This window comes from Hylobates moloch, unplaced genomic scaffold, assembly GCF_009828535.3.
Source record: "Hylobates moloch isolate HMO894 unplaced genomic scaffold, HMol_V3 SCAFFOLD_14, whole genome shotgun sequence".
Taxonomy (NCBI): Eukaryota; Metazoa; Chordata; class Mammalia; order Primates; family Hylobatidae; genus Hylobates; species Hylobates moloch.
Genome location: NW_026652289.1, coordinates 70,384,170 through 70,398,370, shown reverse-complemented (window position 1 = coordinate 70,398,370; position 14,201 = coordinate 70,384,170). Strand labels below are relative to the sequence as shown.

General features: G+C 46.4%; 1 protein-coding gene across 14 annotated transcripts in view; it reads right to left on the bottom strand.

Annotated features, from left to right (window-relative positions):
* The window catches only part of FRMD5 (FERM domain containing 5), a 351,142-nt gene that overhangs the window by 58,195 nt on the left and 278,746 nt on the right, over nucleotides 1-14,201 (bottom strand). The window contains exon 2 of one of the 14 annotated variants that reach the window (XM_058427359.1): nucleotides 955-1,092. The exons of the other annotated variants lie outside the window; for them this stretch is intronic. The gene's annotated coding sequence lies outside the window, so the exon portion shown is untranslated. The remainder of the gene's footprint in view (nucleotides 1-954; nucleotides 1,093-14,201) is intronic. 14 annotated transcript variants of the gene reach the window in all.

The following is a 14,201-nucleotide window of genomic DNA, read 5'->3' as shown; positions in this document are numbered from 1 at the left end:
GACAGAGACTCGTTATGAATCACGCTGGGACTTCTGGGTGGTGGGCCACAAACCAGGTCTTTCAAAGGACTCCGTCAGAACTTTCTTTGTGCAGGGCCTATTAACTACTTCTTCACTGATGCCAACAGAGTGAGAAGAGCTTAAAGAGGTATTTCAGGTTCTCCGGGAGCAGAGGAAACATGCTCAACTCTATCCCATGCAGCATATCCTATATTATTATCTCTCTCAGAGCAACTGAAATGGAACAGTGAGAGACAGTAGCATATTTTCATTGTTTTTCTCTACAAATTTTACTTTGCACCAAGCTGGCTATTACATTGTGATCAGCTGTTTTTTTTTTTTTTTTTTTAATGAAAAAACGTTTTTCACAAACACTACTACAGTATGATGTGAGTTTTGCGGGCTGAAGAAGTTTGCTTCCATACATACAACAACCAGATTAGCAATGGGATAGAGATACCTACAGGGAAAACATGCTTCTGTGATGGACTTTTAATAAGAATCCTGCCTTCCATAAAACAACTCATTCTCATGGGCTGCGAGCTCAGATGCACTTTTAAGGCTCTTAGCTGGTAAGAACCCTGAACTTAGTAGATCCAACTTCAGATCACGGCTTTTCTCTTGGAGTAGTTAGAAAATAAGGACATATCCCATTACCCATTCCCTAGAGCTACATAAAAAAGACCTTTTTCTGGTTACTTTTCAGCACCTGGTGAATCCCCCTGCTCCCCCGCCATGAAGACATAGTTCCCTCAAGTTCCCATTTACCAGTTACCAGTGTTAGATACATTGTTTTGAGCTGCAGGGCTCTTGCCTAAACTAATGAAGAGAAGCATCTTCCTTTGCTATTTCTCCAAGGCTGGGGTGGGGGTGAGGGGAATGAGGAAAGAGGTAGACACAGAATTCCATGAAATTTAAATCCCCAGCAGGTACGCAAAGGTAGAATCAACTTACAGCTCTGCTGCAGAGGCACCTTTCACAGAGGGTTGCAACGAAGCCCTTCCTTTGAGGTACTCACACCTGTGGCTGGTGGAGTAGCCTGAGGCAGCACTGGGTGAAATCACATGCAGCTGAACCATCATGATGGGCTCCCTACAAGCCAACGGCAGGGGCAAGATTTTAGGAATTTTACAACTTCCTGGGCTTGTGGATCCCCTTGCACTTCCTGATGCCAGCTATGTCCTGGGATACCCTCTCCATGGTCTCCCAGTTCTAAGTCCAGGGGTTTCTGGAATATTCTGTGACAGTCAGTCTTTTCTTTTGATGAGATGGCAAAGCCGTCTTCCCTTCCCTTTGCCTGCAGGTGCCCTGGAACTGTGGCTAAACTGTGTGTTGAATGTTGTGCCATTGATTATACTGGAGAAACAGGCACCTGGGCTGACAGGTGATTACTGTTTAGTCACAAAGTCAGAGCTCCAAGCCTGAGGACATTTATCTTCAGGACAAGTGAGCTGAGGCAGAGCACCCAAATCCTCACCCTGAAGCTAAACTTCTGAGGTTATTCTCTTCCCAAAGACATCATTGGATCAAAATAACTTATTAAGCACTCGTTTAAAAAATAAATTTATATTTTATGAACCACAACAGTGCCTATACATATTTGAAAATACTAGTGCATATAGGTACAACCCATTTATTCTCTCTGTGTGGTGCACAGAATGATTCATGAGCCTCTTGGAATCACTGTGCAGCTCTGAGGATGGGATAATTCCTATTTTTGCTCCTCCCTGGAATGCCTGGTTCTGGTTCTCTATGGTTTGCCTATTCTTTAGGGAAGGGACTGAGGCAGCAAGCAGTAAGCAAGCTTGGGCCAGTGACCTAAACTATTCAAGGTTAATTGCATTTTCTGTCTCATCATCGATGCCCATTGGCAGGAGAGGAGCTTTATTTTAACCCATCATGGATGAGGTTAATCCCAGGCTCTCTGGCATGCAGCATCCTTATGAGAGAAGCCAAGATGCAGAAAGCCCCACTCATTAGGCTCCACTTTATTCAATCCTGCTTACTTGTGAGGCACACAAGTACCTCACAAGCAAGTGCAAACAAAGTTGAGTCTAGCAGAGGGTAAGAGTGATTCCAACTTCCTCCTGGCTACATGCTATGATCTTGGTTCACAATCTGTTAAAGGGTAGCTGGCCTTGGTTTCACGGGCCCTTAGAGAAGGCAGAGGTAAAATGGAGGGATTACAGAAAGTGGGCACCCGTAGCCCAAAGTACAAGAGTCCAGAGGTGGAAGAAAGCCACACCGAGACTAGGCACCCTGGAGGAAGGGCAAGAGTTGAACGAGTTGTCCTTGGAGGCCTGCCAGGGAAGAAACAGGCACCAGGGATGGGATGGCATCTCAGCCTGCATTCTAGCTTAACTTTATATTTAAATTTCTTGTAGGCCAAAGACTTCCTTGCTTTCCTCATCAGTGGTGTGAGGGCATGAGTGGCATGCCGATGTCTGCCAGGTTCCAGAGCACATGCTGTGTAAAAGCACTTTAATGTTACAGAGGAACAACCACAGTAGGTCATCTTCTCAGGGCCATGGCATTAGTGAGCTGAGCAGAAAAGTGTGAATTAATTTCTGGGGTGCAGTCCCTGCCTCTGTGGTCACATGCTACATCCAGCCCAGCTTTCTGAGGCAGAGGGAGGGTGTAGGGCACAAGTGCTAACAGCAGAGCCCCAGATTCCCTAACTTCAGCACCTTCTTTACACTTTCTTTGAAGGGAGGAAACCCCTGCTGAGCTACTGGCCCAGGAGCTCACTTTTCCTGCTTAGTCATAAACTGACAAAATCTGTCCAGGAACTGATGAGGCTGCAGCTAGAAGAGCAGCCAGCTCACTCTGGGAGAAGATTAAGAAAGCTCATTCCAGGGGGAAATGCAGAGACGTCCATCTGCAAGCAATACTGTCTTGAGTAGCAGGTCACCACAAATGTGGCAGGGCCATAGCTCACCCCTACCCAGGTACTCCCTTCTGTTTCCTACTCTCAGAACTCAGCCATCAGGCTGGGAAGAATGGGGCCCAAGCAGGCTCTTGGTATCTAGACTACAGTGCCAGGAGGCTGCTGTGGGGCCAGGTAACCATGTGGCTCCTGGAGGAGTGGCAAGGCCCCAAAGTGGAGGGAAATCAGAGCTCAGAAGGAGAGAGGATCAGTGCTTCTTAGCCACTGTTCTCACCAAATCCTTAAATACAGCAACTTCTTTGCCCCAACAACCCCCTTCTACATGCAAATTGAGAGCTGGGGTGATTTTCATGAAGCCACACAGATATCTCTAGGTTCCGATGCCAGGTGCAGTGCTGCAGGGAGCCCTGCTGGCAGTCCTCACTTGGGTCAGAGAACTGGCTTTGCTCATTGCCACATGGTGTGACACGCAGGACGTGCACGTGGGGCGGGGAAATCACATTCAATCTGGAACATGGAGGTCACCGTGAGCAAGGAAATGTCATGGGAGGGAGGACTAAGTGTTCTGTCAGCACAGATGGCCCAAAGCAGACTCAACAAGGGCAATTAAGACCCTCTGAGCAGAACTTCAAACCTGCTGCTGTACAGCTTGTAAGAGCAGGGCTAACAAGAGGGCTAGTCTTATTGAGATATCAATGGTGATGCTTCAAGAGACAAGGTGTCTCATTTCTATGTGAAATCTTTGTACCCTGTGAAGTGTCTAGAAAGAAAAAGAAAAACAGAGCCAGGTCTGAAGAAAAGCAGACAACTCGTTCATTCCTATCTTTGGTGAAGCCACTTTTACAAGTAAGGTGACTCTTAAAAGCATCACTGCATCTTGCTATTGATTGAATAAATTTTAGTTGTATTTTTCCCACCAGTGCTGAATATTTCAGTGGACTAGTCATGTCACAGCTGCAGAACTACTGGAAACTCAGCCAGGCTTGTTAGGAAAAAACTCATTGCTTTGTATTTGTGAAGCTCATATTCTCTTTCTCTATTCTCTGTCTCTCTCTCTTCTCTTTCTCTATCTCTCACACTTAAATCCGCCACTCCCCACGCCCAACACACACACACATTCTCTAATACAGCTGCACTTCTCATACAACGCTGCTTCAAATAACTTGTAAAGAAAATTCAGAATTTGGGGAAAGATTTACTTCCCCTTGCTCCAACCCTAAGGACAGTTTGACAACTCATTTTATTGTTGCTTTTTTTTTTTTTGCAAAGGACAAATGCATGTTTGGCAAAATCTGGGAATTTCTGAGGTTTTAGGGAGTATCCTGGGTGGCCAGGGTCAGGAGAAATATGATAAACTCACTGGTCCTCATAATTCTTTGGTTATTTCCCTCCTCTTCACAAAAAAATTGTTTACTAGCCAGCGCCAACATATGTGATGGATCCTGAGGTAGACACATTTCATTAGTAAACAGGTCAGGATCTTTGAGTCCTGAGTGCAGTCTGAGTGCAGTTTCCTTTTCAACTCTTCTATCAGGTTACTCATGTTCCTTAGAAGTTGAGCCACAGGGAGCAGAAAGGGGAGGAGCTCTGGGAAGGCAAAGGTTTTGAGAATGAGCACTAAGTAGACTTACAGTCAAGGCCCTGGTCTGCCACTTCTCAGCTTGTGATCTCAGACCCATCCCTTAATGTACTCGAGCTTCAGCTTCCTTATCTATAAAACAGAGTTAATCTTACATCTAAGGATGACTGTGGGGCTCAAATCAAGACACAAAATATACAAAAAAACCCTGTGAGTTTTCCTGCCAACTTCCTCAGCCTCTTGTGACCTCTTCTTCCTCCAGGATGGATGGACTTGAACACACAAGGCCTCAGCAATGAGTCAATGCACTCAAGGAACAGAAGCCTGTCCTCCCTGGACAAGAATGCATGAATAGATCTTGGCTACACGTCCACCTTGTAGTGTCCCCAAGATTTGGGAGTAGCTACCATTTTGGAAATATGCCCAAAGTGGCTCTTAAAGTACAAATCTGCATCTTCTTCTTACCCAAGGCTATTTTTTTCCTGATCAGATCAGAAGAGTAGAAAATATCAAATATATGTAATCAAACCAAATCCCCTCCGAAGCCTGGCAGCTTCTAGTCAGTGCCACAGAGACAAAGGCAGAGCTTCTGTGACAGGCTCCTGACATGTTCCCTAGAAAGGAGGAGCTGAGTAAGGGGAATAAGATATGACACAATTCCAATAGACATTACACCTTTTAACGCCTTGGCTTTAATTAGAATAAAAAGAAAAAAGCATTTGGCAAAATATATTTCAAGAAATTAACCCAGTGCCCTGATCTCTCTCAAAAAACAGAACAGGTTCCTTCTGTAGTTAAAGCTACGGGAGCTACCTCTTCCCCCTGGGATTCCCCAGGGCACTGCACAACAGGATATTGACAGATAAATGAGAGAGGGATGGGCAAGTAGGGCCCACAGCTCTCTGACTGAAGCCCCAACTTCCCCAGAGCATGCCCAGTCACACACAGCTATTCCAGGACCAGACCTATCCCAATGACCTATCCCAGGACCAGACAAGTCATTTTCACTGCTTCTCCTGAGGACAGCCAGGGCCTCCCTTGAAAGCCCCTTGTCACAGCAAGCAGAACTCTGAAGAAGAGTTCCATGGTCTGCCTTGATCTGTGGTCCCACTAGAGGAACAAAAGCCAGGTTTATGCCTCCCTTCCCAGCACTAAGTAGAAACAACCTCACTGGAACAACAATAGTGAGAGTCCCAGGAGAGGAGTGAGATAGCTGGGGCCCAGAGCCAGACAGACGGGTGGAGAGACAGTTTCCTGTACAAATACCGAGGCCTAGGAAAGCAGTAGGACAAACCCCAAATCTTCCAATCATGGTTGTCCCAGTAGTGGAGGAGAAGAGGAGAAGGAGGCAAGATAGGAGGCAGACAGCTAGTTCACTCAGAAGGCTGACTCTCCTTAATAAACAGCAAATTAGGAACCATACCATACTCCAGACCATTGGTTCTCACACCTGAGTCCACCTCAGAATCACCTGGAGGCTTGTTAAAATACAGCTTGCTGGGCCCTGCCCCTAGAATTTCTAGTTCATAGGTCCGCTGTGGGGCCTGGGAATTTGCATTTCTAACAAGTTCCCAGGTGATGCTGCTGTCGCAGGTCTGGGGATTACTGACACCTGATGGTCTTGCAGCTCTTGAAGCCAAGACTACAGGGATAAGGGAAAGAGAAGCAGATATTTGACCTCTGTCACAATTCAACTCTGTTAGCACAAACCCCACTTTTATTAACCTTCCACGTTTTCATATACCAAGCGTACCAACTTCAGAGCATTAGGCTGTGAGTTAAATATTACAGAGAAACACTGTTCCTTCCTGCCAGGTTTTTAAAGTCTGCCTTTCATGACAGTGGACAGCTACCCAACTCTGGTTTGCAAGTTCGAGTCCCCAATTACCATTTATTTTCAATGGCTAACTAGCTCAAAACTCACTGCACTTTTGCTATGAACTAGATCATCAGAAAATAAAGCCAGCAGTTATCATCAAACTCAATCCGGGTAAAGAACTCCCCTTCTCACCCCAGATCTGCTGTCAGTGACAGGGAGTCTGTTCCAGAACATGTCCTATCCTAGCCTTTGGGCTCTCTTGTCTAGGAATCGGGGCTGGAAGGTGCCCCAGTACCTCAACCTGCTGTCTCCTCCCTACATCTATGCTCCTTGAGGCTCCTTAGTCAGAATTCTGTCTTGGCTGTCAAGACCGGCCTTCTCCTTTCTCTCCTTTTCCTGAGAGAGGATCCAGCTGCCCCTCTATGGAGGGTTGGGGTGGGTATAGGAAATATGCTCTGAGCATGTAGTTCCATGACAAGGAGGAAAATCCTCCATGTTCAACTTTGGCAGGGAGTTTGGGGCAGGAGAGAAGCGTGGGAGTAAGAAAAGGCACATTCTGATAGTGATCTCTTGGGCAGGTCATTTTCCCTTTCTGTGCCTTAGTTTCTCTATCCGCAAATAATCTCATGTCCCCTTGTGTGCTCAAAATCCTCTGATTCTGTTATTAGTCAATCAAAGTAATAACATCCCAGGTCCATCTTCTCCTAAACAGGGATTTAAAAAAGTTTTTTTTTCTTTAAAAAGGGTAATTGGGTAGCTTTAACAAGGTAGATGTTTATTACTAGTGTAATTAATCTAAAAAACGCAGGGCCATTGCTCAAAGTAAATGGAAAGAGTAACTAAACAGAATCCATTCAATTTTAGAAACTGCCTCTAGCAGGCCTGACACAGTGAACACCATTATGTGAAACTATTATCCTGCTACGAGTCTGGTCATTTTACATTCCACTGTGAGCGATGGAAAAGTCCCATTAGATCATCTAATGCACGCCTCCAGCCTCATAAAATGAGGATCATTACAAGATCTTCTCAGGATCTCAGAGTGGATCCTGAGGCTAATACCAGCCTCTGTCCTTCCCAGGCCCCCTATTTCCTAGACTATAACCCAGGCAGCAGTGGGACTGCTGGATTTCTATATGCAAGGGCTTTAGGGGTGACAGCCTGGCTGGGGTGAGGGTGGGGAATAAAGATTTATTTGTATGATCTTGTATATAAGATTGAGAACTCTTCAACTGTCCAGATAAAGAAGGGATAGGAACTAACAGAGATGGAAAGGGGCTGATAAAGTGTCCCTTGCAACCTCATCTCACTTAACCAGAGGCAGAGCCTCTGAAACTTGGCTGAGGCAGAAGCTGTGGATGTGCTCTAAGACAAGTACCATTGGGTCCCTCAACTTGTTAGTTTCCTGAAGGTTCTCCCAGATGTGGTATTTCAGTGGCTGAGCAGCAACAGATGTCTTTTGGTCTATAAATAATTCTTGGGGCCAGGCGTGGTGGCTCCCGCCTATAATCCCAGCCCTTTCAGGGGCCAAGGAGAGCGGATTATCTGAGGTCAGGAGTTTGAGACTAGCCTGGCCAAAATGGTGAAACCCCATCTCTACTAAAAATACAAAAACAGATTAGCCGGGTGTGGTGGCAGGTGCCTGTAATCCCAGCTCCTTGGGAGGCTGAGGCAGGAGAACTGCTTGAACCCGAGAGGCAGAGGTTGCAGTGAGCCGAGATTGTGCCATTGCACTCCAGCCTGGGCGGCAAGAGTGAAACTCTGTTTCAAATAAATAATAAATAAATAAATAATTCTTGGGCTTGGAAATGTATGTCTTAATGTGCACTGGGGGTAGGGTGGGAATGACCAGGTCCCCAGAGCATCAGGAAGAACCATGGTCCAGGCTTTGCACTGTGATGGAGAGAGCAAACAGAGGAGGCAAGTTTTCTGGAAGTGTGTGACTGCTCCTTCTTCAGATTTTGGTCAAGAAGAGTAGGGGTGAGTGGAGGGAAGGCAGGAACCTTGAGCCCAGCAGGCTCCCTGAGGCTTCTGGTGCATCCCTGTCATCTTCTGTGCCTCTGCACAGCAAGGTTACAAACATGAGACCTAGAGTCCACTGAGTGCTGCACAGCAACACTGGTTGGGATATTACTGCTGGAAAAATCTTAACATCTGCTGCCAACTGAATATTGTGTTATTTGAAGGCCAAAAAGTGGATGGAAAACCATTGGGAAAAACACTCAATTCAAATGTGTATCTACTGAGGGTCTAATCTGAGTAAGGCACTACCTGAGCTATCTCAAGGCTGCAGAGACACGCGGTTTAGAGATACCTGAGAAAGTGACTTGGGAAAAGCCATCTTTTCTCTGATCTCATGGTATTCACTAACTGTACGGCTTAGCTGTCCTAATGCTAACCTTCCCATTTTTAAGTCCACTCTCTTCTCCATTACTGGGAGAGATAGAAGCATGGTGTCCAGTGTTTGCATTCATGGTTCACAGCCCAGTGCCCTGTACATGACCCTCAAGAAGTATTTGTGGGTTTTTGTTTCTGTTTTGAGACAGGGTCTTGCTCTGTTGCTGAGGCTCAGGCTGGAGTACAGTGGCACAATCACCACTCACTGTAGCCTTGACCTCCTGGGCTCAAGTGATCCTCCTACCTCAGCCTCGGAATAGCTGGAACCACAGGCACACGCCACCACACTCAGTTAATTTTTAAAGTTTCTGAAGAGGGGGGTCTCCCTATGTTGCCCAGGCTGGTCTTGAACTCCTGGACTCAAGGGGTCCTTCTGCCTCGGCCTCCCAATGTGCTGGGATTACAGCCATGAGCCACCATACCCGGCCAAGAAGTATTTGTTGATTAATTACTAAATGACTGTGACCAGGCTAATTACCTGATGAGCTCCTCCTTCCTGAGTCTTCAACTCCTAATACCCAGTGAGATCAGTGTAGGAAAGAACAGAGGATCAAACTGGGGTAAGGGTATTCCTGGAGATGGTATCCCTGTCCAAACCAGAGTCTAGCTTAACTCTAGACATTCACTTCAGAATTGGTCTGCTGGGTACTGCCTTTTATCTAGTTTGCTGATTCTAACTACATAGGCTGTACTTGGGAAGGGAGGGAAGGGGAAGAAGCTGAGTGAGACAAGGGGCTCCCAGCCTCAACTCCAGAAAGATGCCGACAGTGCAGCCCGGTTCTAAAGTAACTTCTTATACAACCGACCCAGTCACGGGCAAGTAAAATGGCTTTGCTTCCAGGAAGATCGCTAACTGGGTCCTTGCCATTGGAAAGGGAATTAAAAGCTCAATACTGGAAAAAACTAATAATTACATTTGCTTAATTATATTGATGTGAACCTCATAGCCAAGTTATTTTTAGGAAATTGATGCTAAAAAATACTTCCATGCTCTTGGGGTCATGTGGAACAGGATTTAGGATGTTTTTAACTTTTGGAAATTATCAAATGCCTTTCTATAGGAAAGTGCTACATTTCTAAGATTTTTCTCTTTACAGTTCTTCTGATGCTTTGCCTGTCTTTTTCTAAAATACATCCTGACACCTAAGCCAAGATGGCATAGGATTGTTGGGCTTCAGATCAATGGGGGATCAATGATAATACAGAACTGGCTACCGGCCTTATCATTTGTCACAGGTCAGATTCCTTAGGAAATAAACTCTGGGACAGAGTTTAGCATGAAGGATGTTTATTAAGAAGTGCTCTTCGGCCAGGCGTGGAGGCTCATGCCTGTAATCCCAGCACTTTGGGTGGCAGATCACTTGAAGCCGGGAGTTCAAGACCAGCCTGGCCAACATGGCAAAACCCTGTCTCTACTAAAAATGCAAAAATTAGCTGGGCGTGATGGCACGTGCCTGTAATTCCAGCTACTAGGGAGGCTGAGGCAGGAGAATTGCTTGAACCTGGGAGGCTGAGGTTGCAGTGAGCCAAGATCATGCCACTGCACTCTGCACTCCAGCCTGGGTGACAGAGTGAGACATTGTCTCAAAAAAAAAAAAAAAGTGCTCTTGGAAACAACATCCATGGAAAAGAGGGGGAGAAAGCTGGAGTGAGCAGAGGGAGAAGCTGAGCTGCCACGTGGGCCTAGTGTTGACTTGGTTGGACCATGGGGAGATCTGGAGCCAGAATGGCCCTTTAGAGTTGTTTCAAGTTAAGCCAAGATAGCTAAGTCTTTTATAAGCTTGTCTCAAGCAGTAACTGGATGTTGACCACTGCCAACAGGACCCCTAGTGGGGACCTGGGTGGAGTATTAGCATCCATCACACCACTTTTGACAGAAACCCCAAATCATAACTACCATTTCTTAAGAGCCTACCATGTGCAGGCCGGGCGTGGTGGCTCACACCTGTAATCCCAGCACTTTGGGAGGCCATCCTGGCTAACACGGTGAAACCCTGTCTCTACCAAAAATGCAAAAAACTAGCCGGGTGCGGTGGCGGGCGCCTGTAGTCCCAGCTACTTGGGAGGCTGAGGCAGGAGAATGGCGTGAACCCGGGAGGTGGAGCTTGCAGTGAGCCAAGATAGCGCCACTGGCAGTCTGGCCTGGGCGACACAGTGAGACTCCGTCTCAAAAAAAAAAAAAAAAAAGCCTACCATGTGCAAAGCATTCTACAAACATTATCTCTAATGCTAACAACAATCTTACAAGGAAAGTTTCTATTAACCCCTTTTTATAAAGAGAAACAAACGCTTAGTGAGGTTAAATGACATGCCTAAGACAACACAACTAGTACATTGGACTCAAATCCAGGCTGCCTTGCTCCAAAGCTCACATTCTTTCCAAACGCTAGACTCTTATTTTTTGATTTTCTCATATAGCTGCTGCAGAAGCAATCTACAGCTCCATCCTTCTATGCAGCTTTGGGTTGCCTTTATAGTCCTCTGACTATATTTATAAATTGGTAGCTATGCACATATATACAGCCCATTGCTTGAATTCTTTTCTGAACTCTTTGGATTCCTTAGACCTGGGCACTATTGGCCTGCTTCAACCAGAACACCACTCCTGTTGAAAACAGTATAGAGGCTGGGCTTCTCCAAGAACGTACACAAAGAGGGAAAGCCTCAAAATTTAACAGAAACCAGTAACTTATCCAACAATATTTGAAGATTACGAAGCAAAAAATGAGCAGCATTTAAAGCCAGATTTCTTTTTAGATTTTTTTTTCTTAATGACACCAAGCTCATCCTTAATGGATTAATTAATTTATTTTATTTTTGGAGACAGAGTCTCACCCTGTCACCCAGGCTGGAGTGCAGTGGCACGATCTTGACTCAGTGCAACCTCCACCTCCTAGGTTGAAGGAATTCTCCAACCTCAGCCTCCCGAGTAGCTGGGATTACAAGCATGCACCACCACATCCGGCTAATTTTTTTTTTTTTAGTAGAGATGGAGTTTCCCCATGTTGGCCTGGCAGGTCTCGAACCCCTGACCTCAGGTGATCCTCCTGCCTTGGCCTCCCAAAGTGCTAGGATTACAGGTGTGTGAGCCACTGCGCCCAGCCAATAGATTTTTTGATCAGAACATTTCTGAATTTCGGGCGGGCACGGTGGCTCACGCTTGTAATCCCAGCACTTTGGGAGGCCGAGGCGGGCGGATCACGAGGTCAGGAGATCGAGACCACAGTGAAACCCCGTCTCTACTAAAAAAAAAAAAAAATACAAAAAAATTAGCCGGGCGTGGTGGTGGGCGCCTGTAGTCCCAGCTACTGGGGAGGCTGAGGCAGGAGAATGGCGTGAACCCGGGAGGCGGAGCTTGCAGTGAGCTGAGATTGCGCCACTGCACTCCAGCCTGGGCGACAGAGGGAGACTCCGTCTCAAAAAAAAAAAAAGAACATTTCCAAATTTCTATATCCTGGAGATTAAATATCAGTGGATAACCAATCCCAAATCCCCCAGATGGGGGAGCTGATGAGGCAGGTGCCAGGGATAACATGAAAGGTTATATACACCCTCTCTATATTCCCCAAAGGCTGTTATTAATCTTGTTCTTCCTTTCCACACTCCAGATCTCCCTAATCTATAGCATGACATGTATGTGCCAAAAGAAGTCATCAGTTCAAGACAAGAAAAGCTGCTGCCTCAGTAAAAAGATGCACCACTGACAAGTTCATTTGGCTCTGTGGGTTTTTCTCCCCAGGTAGAGTGTCTTACAGTTGTTCTCTGGGGTGCTCTTTTTTATTAATTAATGTATGTATGTATTTATCTTTTTGAGATAGGTTCTCGCTCTGTCACCCAGGCTGGAGTGTGGTGGCGCAATCATGGCTCCCTGTAGCCTTGAACTCCTGAGCTCAATTGATCCTCCTACCTCAGCCCCCGGGGTAGCTGCGACTACAGGTATGTGCCACTACGCCCAGCTAATGTTGGTTTGTTTTTTTGTAGAGACGGGCTTTCAGCATGTTGCCTAGGCTGGTCTCAAACTCCTGGGTGCAAGTGATCCACCTACCTCAGCCTCCCAAAGTGCTGGGATTACAGGTGTGAGCCACTGTGCCAGGCTGGAGTACTCTTTTTTTTTTTTTTTTTTTTTTTTTTTGAGACGGAGTCTCGCTCGGTCGCCCAGGCTGGAGTGCAGTGGCGCAATCTCGGCTCACTGCAAGCTCCGCCTCCCGGGTTCACGCCATTCTCCTGCCTCAGCCTCTCCGAGTAGCTGGGACTACAGGCGCCCGCCACCACGCCCGGCTAATTTTTTGTATTTTTAGTAGAGACGGGGTTTCACCCTGGTCTCGATCTCCTGACCTCGTGATCCGCCCGCCTCGGCCTCCCAAAGTGCTGGGATTACAAGCGTGAGCCACCGCGCCCGGCCTGGAGTACTCTTTTTAATTGTCAAAGATGCTTAAAAAAGCACCAGGCACGGTGGCCCACGCGCTCCCAGCACTTTGGGAGGCAAGGCAGGTGGATCACCTTAGGTCAGGAGTTTGAGACCAGCCTGGCCAGCAGGGTGAAACCCTGTGTCTACTAAAAACACAAAAATTAGCCGGGCGTCGTAGCGGGTGCCTGTAATCCCAGCCACCCGTGGGGCTGCGGCAGGACAATCGCTTGAACCTGGGAGGCAGAGGTTGCGACGAGCCCAGATTGAGCCACTGCACTCCACAGCCTGGGCGACAGGGCGAAACTCTGTCTCAAAACAAAAAACAACAACAAAACAAGATGCTTAAAAAGGCGCATGGCATCAGACTGTGCAAGATACAGTCAATGAACAGTTTCTGGGGCAGCCTTCTCAGTGCACGCAAGTCATCCCCGCACTCCAAGAAAGTAATGGGGCCCTATTTTCTTGGGACCATTCTTCCCGCCCAGGGAGACTCTAAAGCTGAGAAATGATAGAATGATTCTCTTGACTATCCATTAATTAGAAAGTGAACCTTATTTTTGGGAGAGGGGAGAATATCTCCCAAATTACAATGGGATGATAGCTGTTACAACAGAGGTATGTACAAGGTACAGGGGTAGTTTGGTGGGAGTGAGACCATCACGTCTAGAGCATGTCCTAGGAATTTCAAGTAACTGCCTGGGTACAAGGACGTCGGTTGCAGGAGATCAATATGGAGAGGTAAACAAAGGCCAGATGGTGAAGGGCTGTGCATACCATGCTAAGAACTAGTTGGGAAATCACTGTAACAATACAGATGAGCTATAATAGGCAATAAGATAAGGGCAGTGAGGATAAAAATTAAATCAATATTCAGGTGGCAGAATAAATAGTATTTAAGTGACCAATTTGAAGAGGGGTGTGAATGAGAATTAGGAATGGAAGACAATTTCTGTTCAGCAAGGAGGCTGGGAGAACAGGTTGAAAAGCTATCTTTAAATCGAGTATTATCACAATGACTTTGGTGAATGGGTCATTAATTCTTTCAGGGCTCTGACTACTGAATTAATTAAGGAAATAATTAAGATTTCTTAGATCAGCCATTGCATTGATT